Source organism: Lepus europaeus, chromosome 2 (assembly GCF_033115175.1).
Source record: "Lepus europaeus isolate LE1 chromosome 2, mLepTim1.pri, whole genome shotgun sequence".
Taxonomy (NCBI): Eukaryota; Metazoa; Chordata; class Mammalia; order Lagomorpha; family Leporidae; genus Lepus; species Lepus europaeus.
In genome coordinates, this window is record NC_084828.1 from 129,297,855 (window position 1) to 129,306,221 (window position 8,367).

Sequence of the window (8,367 nt, forward strand, 5' to 3'; positions counted from 1 at the left end):
CTGCACTGATAAGACAAACGTTGTTTTAGACTCCTCCTTTTTCATAGTACAACTACTCTGGCTTGGGGCCTGGTAGCTTGCTTCCCTCCCAGGTTCTATTTCACTGAGGGTCTCAATGCCTCAGGATGCTCTCAGCTGAAAGTCAGATTCAGAGACAGGTTTAATAAAAGATACCCAGTACTTTTATTCTTTTCATACCATAATTCTTTGTACAGATCCACAGAAGGATAATTGCACGGGGACAGGGCCATACTCATGGCTGGTCAGGTCATGAACTTACTCCCCAAATAGTCTCACAGAGTCTCAATTCCAAAGGGTCACACAGTGGATTTAATGCTCTACACTCACATTCTTAAGTGAAATTAATCATGATTCTTTTTTTAAAACAAGTGGCCTGGTATTTTTTATTTATTTATTCACTTATTTTTTTGCACTGTGCTCTGCAAATTATGTAGCCAGTTATGAGTGAGAATGAAAATCTCCTAGGAAATTATTTTATTCAGCACATTAAAATTTTGTTTCTGTTTTTGGAAACAATATGACATGTTGAAACTCACTACTCAGGGTCAAGGAAAGTTGAAAGGCAGGGGTGTTTTCAGTTTAATTTGCTATCTAAGAGGCAGGATCGTGTGCATACTGGTTAAGACCACAGGCTCTGGAGGTGAACAGCTTCCTGTCAAATCCTGACCATGTACCAGCTTTGTTTTATTTCTAAAAATGTCTTTCTTAAATTTGAAGGCAGAGAAATCAAAGGAAAGAATAAAAGAGAGAGAAAGAGAGAGAGAAATATGTAGACAAAGAGATCCTCCATCCTCTGGTTCACTCTCCAAGTGCTCCCAACTGCTATGGCAGCAGCAGGCCAAAGCCAGGAATCTGGAGTTCCATCAAGATCTCTCATGTGAGTGGCAGGGGCCTAAATAAATCAACTATCACCTGCTGTCTTCCAAGGTGCAGATTATCAGGAAGCTGGATCTGAAGTGGAGCTGGGACAGAACAGGGTCTCCAATATGAGGTGCTTGCATCCCAGGTGGCGACTTAACCACTGCACCAGTTTTCCTATCTGTAATGGGAGGATAATAAAAGATCTGACTTCATGGAATTGTTATGTACATAGGAGACACAAATACCATTTAGTATGGGGCACATATTAATTGCTAAGTTAATAAAATTATTATGTACATTTGTAAAATGTGAGAAAAAGACAACCTTCTGAATGATAATATTAACCCAATGCCACCAATGTTAGAATACTGTCTGCCCAGAAATATCCATTTAAAACTGTTGAGTTATGGGTCCGAGACTTTTCCCAAATTAACCCACGAAAGGCAATCACAGATGCAAGGGCAAGAGGATTTGTTATGTTATTGCCAGCTAGCTGGGGCTCCCACCACAGACACATACAACATAGTGCAGTGTAGGGGTGAGAAACCCCGCCTCTCTCCTTCTCAGCATTTTTGTAGGCTTGAATAAACAAGTACATCCGTTATTGCACACTTACCCTAGTTCCTTATTCTTTATATGGCAATTACCTAAATGTGAGCATTTTATTGGTGCATCTCAGCAGTCTGGGGACTATGCATCTCACAAGGAAGTGGGAACCATTAATTTCAGGAAGCATTTACTAAGTTCAATTTTCTGAGAATTGGGCCTTCCCATCTTCATGGAGGTTGTGAAGCCTGTCATGGAGGTACAATTATCCCCCGCCCCCCCTTTCTTATGCTGGGCATCCCACATAAAGTCATTGAGCAAGCAGCACAATACAGAAGCAAAAAGCAATTGATATTCAACATCATTTAGTTCTAGATATCTTTCATTTCAACAAAATGACCTTCTAAAAGCTAGCATTGTGAAAAGATCAGTGAGTGTCTGTCTTGGCTGAGCTTTTTACTAGCTGTGCGATTTTCAAAAAGTAAATCACATATTTTGATTTTCTTGTTTGCAAAAGGGAGATAATTCTTTACTCCTTAAAACTCATTATGTTCATACTATCAAATGACATAAAATATGAAACTACAATAGGCTAGGAATTCAAGAGCAATTCATATAAATGAATGGCACTAGTCAGAGAATTCAAGAGAAAAAGGGAAAGATAATAAAGATATTAATTAAATCCAATGTTAATAGTAATAGATTCCACTGACATCTTTTGAGTACTTGCTCTATAATAACACTATGGGTGCATTCATTCCTTTAACATTTACAGGTATTTAAGACAGTGTATTCTATGAATATCCCTAATTTTAAAAAGAAAAAATTGAGATCTAGCTAATAAGTGACTTGCTATACTTTGAAACCTTGTGTATTTGATTCCTAAATCCAAGCCTGTGGCCATTATTCTGCCTTTCACATGGTAAAATTAAATCAAAGCATAAAATAAATAAAATTTTACAGCAAACAATAACTCAAAGGACATTATTTGGTGTTGTACTGGGAGGACATAACCAAGACTACATGATTACATGAAGAAAACTACAAGATTACACGAAGAAAATATTATATTGGAGCATAAAATAACTGATATTGGATGATTCTTATCCAAATATGACAATTTTTTAATCTAGTAAGATACAACTTTAAAACTAATATTAAATTTAATTATGGGTTATAAGGTTTATTGGTTATCAAATGTAATTATTTAAACTTCCTAATTAAAAGGAATATAACATTTTGGATAGGAACACACTCTTGTTGAATGACAAGGGGAGGTTCTACAGCAGCATTTTTAAGCATGTTTACAAAGCACATTTGTTCCAATAGCACAGAAATTCTGTGTGGAAAACAAAGCGGCCTCTGGGGCACACTAATCTTTAAGAAATCACAAGCTGGGAGAAAGGGAAGGCAGTTAATCAGCTACAGGAATTTCCCTAAACTCTTAAGGGGAAATAATAATAATATCATTAATAACTCAGAGCATTTGAAGCAAATTAAGATTATTGAGGAGGATATCTTGGTATTGTGCTGGGAGGATATAAAACAGACTGGACAATTATTTCTGTATCTAAAGATGGTTTTATATAGGAAAAAAAGAAAACAGCAAAAGAGGAAACACAGTAAAGGTTATTTGTGTGTTGCCTACACTCTCACGTCTTCTAGAAATCAAATAAATTCTCTTAACCAAATCTACCCTAGAAAATAGGTTTATTCAAGCTGGCCTTCCAGCTGAGAAAAAGCAATTGTTTTTCCTAGGTATATGAAAATATTTGTTATTAAAGTTATATTAAAATGCAAAATTTAGTTTTTCCTTTTTTTGTCTTATCACACAATTGAAAAAAAAAATGCCATATCTATTAGTCCTGTATACAACTCAATTGTTTTCGGTTGAATTAAATTGCATTGTTTGTATTTTATCTAACTATGACTAAAAATGGTGTGTATTGAATTAGTTTTTAAAGAATTATTTATTTGAAAGGCACAGAGATAGAGGCAGAGCAACAGAGAGAGAGTGACCTAGAAAAAGAAAGAGATCTTCCATTCACTGTTTCACTCCTCAATTGGCAGCAATGGCCAGGGCTGGCCCAGGCCTAAGATAGGAACCAAGAAGTTCATCCAGGTATCCCACTGATGGCAAGGCCCAAGTTCTTGAGTCATCTTCCAATTCTTTCTCAGACACATTAGCAGGGAGCTGGATCAGAAATGGAGCAGCTGGGACTTGAACCAGGGCTCACACAGGATACTAGCACTGTAGGCAGTGACTTAACCCACTGAGCCAAAACACTGGCCTCTTTTGAATTTTTTAAAAATTTTTATTTAATAAATATAAATTTTCAAAGTACAGTTTATGGATTACAATGGCTTTTTCTCCTTAACTTCCCTCCCACCCACAACCCTCCCATCTCCCACTCCCTCTCCCATTCTATTCACATCAAGATTCATTTCAATTATCTTCATATACAGAAGATCAATTTAGTATAAATTAAGTAAAGATTTCAACAGTTTGCACCCACACTGAAACACATAGTGTAAAATACTGTTTGAGTACTAGTTATAGCATTAATTCACATGGTACAACACATTAAGGACAGAGATCCCACATGAGGAGTAAGTGCACAGTGACTCCTGTTACTGACTTAACAATTTGACACTCTTGCTTATGGAATCAGTAATCACCCTAGGCTCTTGTCATGAGTTGCCAAGGCTATGGAAGCATTTTGAGTTGGCCAACTCTGATCTTCTTTAAACAAGGTCATAGTCAAAGTGGAAGTTCTCTCCTCCCTTCAGAGAAAGGTACCTCCTTCTTTGATGGCCCGTTCTTTCCACTGGGATCTCACTTGCAGAGATCTTTCATTTAGTTTTTTTTTTTTTTTTTTTTCTTTTCCAGGGTGACTTGGCTTTCCATGCCTATAATACTCTCATGGGCTCTTCAGCCAGATCTGAATGCCTTAAGGGCTGATTCTGAGGCCAGAGTGCTGTTTAGGACATCTGCCATTCTATGAGTCATTCTATGAGCTTTGTATCCCACTTCCCATGTTGGATTGTTCTCTCCTTCTTAATTCTATCAGATAGAATTATTAGTAGTTTACTTCAAAATACAAGAAACTATCTTTCAGCTTTAGTTTTTACTCAAATTCCAACAACTACATGTTTTTTTTAATGATACCCATTAAGCTTTACTTACAGATTTTTGTTTTTCTATAAGGTAAAAAAAACAAGGTCTTGTTTCCACGAGGTCAATCAAGACATAGAAACATGATTATTGTTGTGAAATATGGAGACAAATTTCGTTCTAAATATCCACTGGTCAACAGTCTTTTTGATTAAGAGAAGAAACTTTGCTTAAAATATTAAAATCATTTATATGCTGCTGATTACCATTTAAACTATCTAGTCATCTCTATTCATATTTATATTATTTGAATAAATTTGTTTGGCTCTTAGACTATTTTAAATTATTTATGGAAGCAAAATATCAGCTTGTTTATTGTTTTGATTTATACACTGGGGAACTATTTCAGTTGGCTACTAATTAACTCTCTATCTTGCTTATTCTAGTCTATAATTTTTCTTTGTAATAAAGGACAAGAAGACAGTCTGATTGCATCCCATTGAGCATTTTAGTAATTGAATTGAGAGGTTTTCAAAATTGCCTGGACTGCCAAGGTTATGTCCACTAAGTGAGCAGAGTGCTTTACATAAAGGAGATTCCCTATTCTCCATAGTAAAACTTTTTTTTAAAACTTTTATTTAATGAATATAAATTTCCAAAGTACAGCTTATGAATTACAATGGCTTCCCCCCCTAACTTCCCTCCCACCTGCAACCCTCCCCCCTCCCGCTCCCTCTCCCCTTCCATTCACATCAAGATTCATTTTCAATTCTCTTTATATACAGAAGACCAGCTTAGTATATATTAAGTAAAGATTTCAACAGTTTGCCCTCACATAGCAACACAACGTGAAAAAATACTGTTGGAGTACTAGTTATAGCACTAAATAACAGTGTACAGCACATTAAAGACAGAGGTCCTACATGATATTTTTTTAAAAATTAATTAATTTTCTATGCCATTTCCAATTTAACACCAGGTTTTTTTTTTCATTTTCAATTATCTTTACTAGTATCTATATCTGTAACATGCTCATTGATGTAATAATTACATGTACAATTACATTTTATGTTGGTTTATTATACTGAAAACTAATAAGATTTGACTTCACTGAAAGTTAATATTCTAAGATAATAAATGAATAATTATGAGAGTGAAAGAGTCTGACCACTACAATAAAGCAACGTAAAAGTTTAAGATAATACTTTAATTATTACCTTTTAAAATATCTTCTTCATCCATTCACATTATATTTATATGTCTTTAAGTAGTAGTTTTTAACTTTTTGAAAAGTTACTTATTTGAGAGGTAGAAAGAGAGAGGTAGATAGAGCACTCCCATTGTTGGTTTAGTCCCCAAATGCCTGCACTGGTTGGGGCTGGACTGAGGCAAGGCCAGAGGTGATGCCAGGAATCTCTAACTCAGTTCGGGTTTCCTATGTGGTTGTAAGAGACTCAATTATTTGAACCATTACTGCTGCCTCCTAGGTTCTGCAATGACTGGAAACTGGAGTCAGGGGATGATCTAGGAATTAAACCCAGGAACTTCATTGTGGGATGCAGGCACCCTAACCACTGGTCTAAGCCTCCACTTCATATGAAATTAAATTTGAAATCCTAATGTTACTCAGGTCTGCCAGTCAAAATTACAAGCTTGGGATGTCATATCTAGAGAAGAGCTTCTAGGTCATGATGTTGAGCTTCCTCATGACAGACTGAGTAATTAGGAAGCTGCGGCTGGGGAAAGCTGATTTGGGAAGCAGTGAGGGAGGTCCAATTCATAATGCAGATGGAATGAGGAGGGAGGACAGCATGCTAGCAACCTTCTCTCACAGCCATGTGTACACATATGGAAAAAAATCACATTAGGCTAAGCAAGATAGTGTTAATTAGTAGCCAACTGAAACAGTTTTACAGCCTATGAGTCAAAAAAAATAAACAAGCTGCTTTTTATTTCCATAAAATTATCCTTCTAATTATCTGAAAAGAAGGTCATTCTGTTAAGTGAAATAAACCAACCACAGTAAGGCAGGTACTGTATGATCTCACTCACAGGTATAATCCAAAAACGTTTATCTCATAGAAATTGAGAGTAGAATGGCAGTTATCAGATGCTGGAGAGAGTAGCAAGGAGGAGTGATGGGGAAAGATCATTTAACTGATACCAAGTTATAGTTGAATAGGAGTAAAACACTTTGATGTTCCATTGCACAATAGGGTAACTGTAGATAATGATAATGTACTTGATATTTTTCTAATACCAAAAAATCTAAGAGCAAGGATTTTTGAAAGTTGTCGCCAAGAAGAAATGTTTGAGGAGATAGATATGTCTAGCCTGATTGGATATTACAATGCACACATATACTGAAACAATGTACACATATACTGAAACATGTTATCCTACAAATATACATTTTTATGTATCAGTTACAATTAAAAATGAAAGAAAAGTAACAGTAAGCTTGAGAGAGAATATCCAGTAGTCTGACCTACCATCCCTCACCCTCACAGCTTGTCATGACCTTACCTCAATGCTCAATAGCTTCTGCTGAAAGACCGTTGATTCCAAACCAAATTCTGTGATTGTTCTCTGTGTTTGTTCCACTGGGAAGTGCCTCAAGATGCAGCAATTCGTCTGGCCACAGGTAAGGCCTATAACCCACAGACTTCTAAGGAACTTACTGGATAAAAAATTATCCACTCTCCTTATTCTACCATTCCTCCCTCCACCCAACGTGTTTAGAGACCAATGTTTGTTTGTATAAGGAACTGAAAATGAAGAAATGCTAATCTGTAGCAGAGATCAGAAAAAAAGGCACTAGATTCTTCAATATTAAATATTGGGCAACATGAGAGATAGAAAGGAAGCAAGAGGCCAACGTTATGGCTCAGCTGGTTAAGCCACTCCCTGTAATGTTAACATCCCATTTGAAATCTGATTCATGTCCTGGATGCTCAACTTCCAATCCAGCTCCCTGTTAATGAGCCTGGGAAAGCAGAAGAAGATGATCCAAGTAGTTGGATTCATGCCACCAACTTGGGAGACTCGGATGGATGCTCCTGGCTTCCATCTGTCGCAGCCCTACCCTGGCCATTGTGGCCATTTAGGCAGTGAACCAGCAGATGGAAGATCTCTTTCTCTCTTTGTGATTCTCTGCCTTTCAAATAAATACATATCTGGAAAAAAATAAGCAAAGTCCTTTGCAAAGCAATATCTGATAGTTCTCTTCTCTCCCAATTTCTACTCTATTAGTGCAGATACCTATATTTCATTGCCTACCTCATGTTTTACTTCTTTTTCAATAACCAATGGTCACTGGAGCAAACATATTGATGGTCTACTATATTCAAGTCAATATGGGAAATTATAGGCTGACCAGGCATAATAGTTAGCTTTTTTATATTCAAATGCTTTTAAAATTCTCAGGAAAATCTTCTCCCACGTGAAATTTCTCTATTTGCATTAAATTTTGCTTTATCTAGTCTATAATACAATGCTTGTTACCTTAATTTTTAGGAAATTAGAGTAATATAATGCTTTATACATTTTAGCTTTTCCATAATCTCTAGGTAACAATATCACTTTTTGTTGATTTGCCAAATCAAATAGAATTTAATATGTGATCATGGAAAATTTATATCATCAACTGAGTATGATTTTCTTATATATGAAGCAAATTGGTGGGGTGACTTACGATTTGCAAATAAGAGGCATGAGTTCATGGTAGACGTTATTTATCAGATATGCTATTGCTTCTGCTGTCGTCAAACTTAACCTCAAAATATTTCTCAACACAGAGTTCTAAGAAGTACCTATCAAATAAA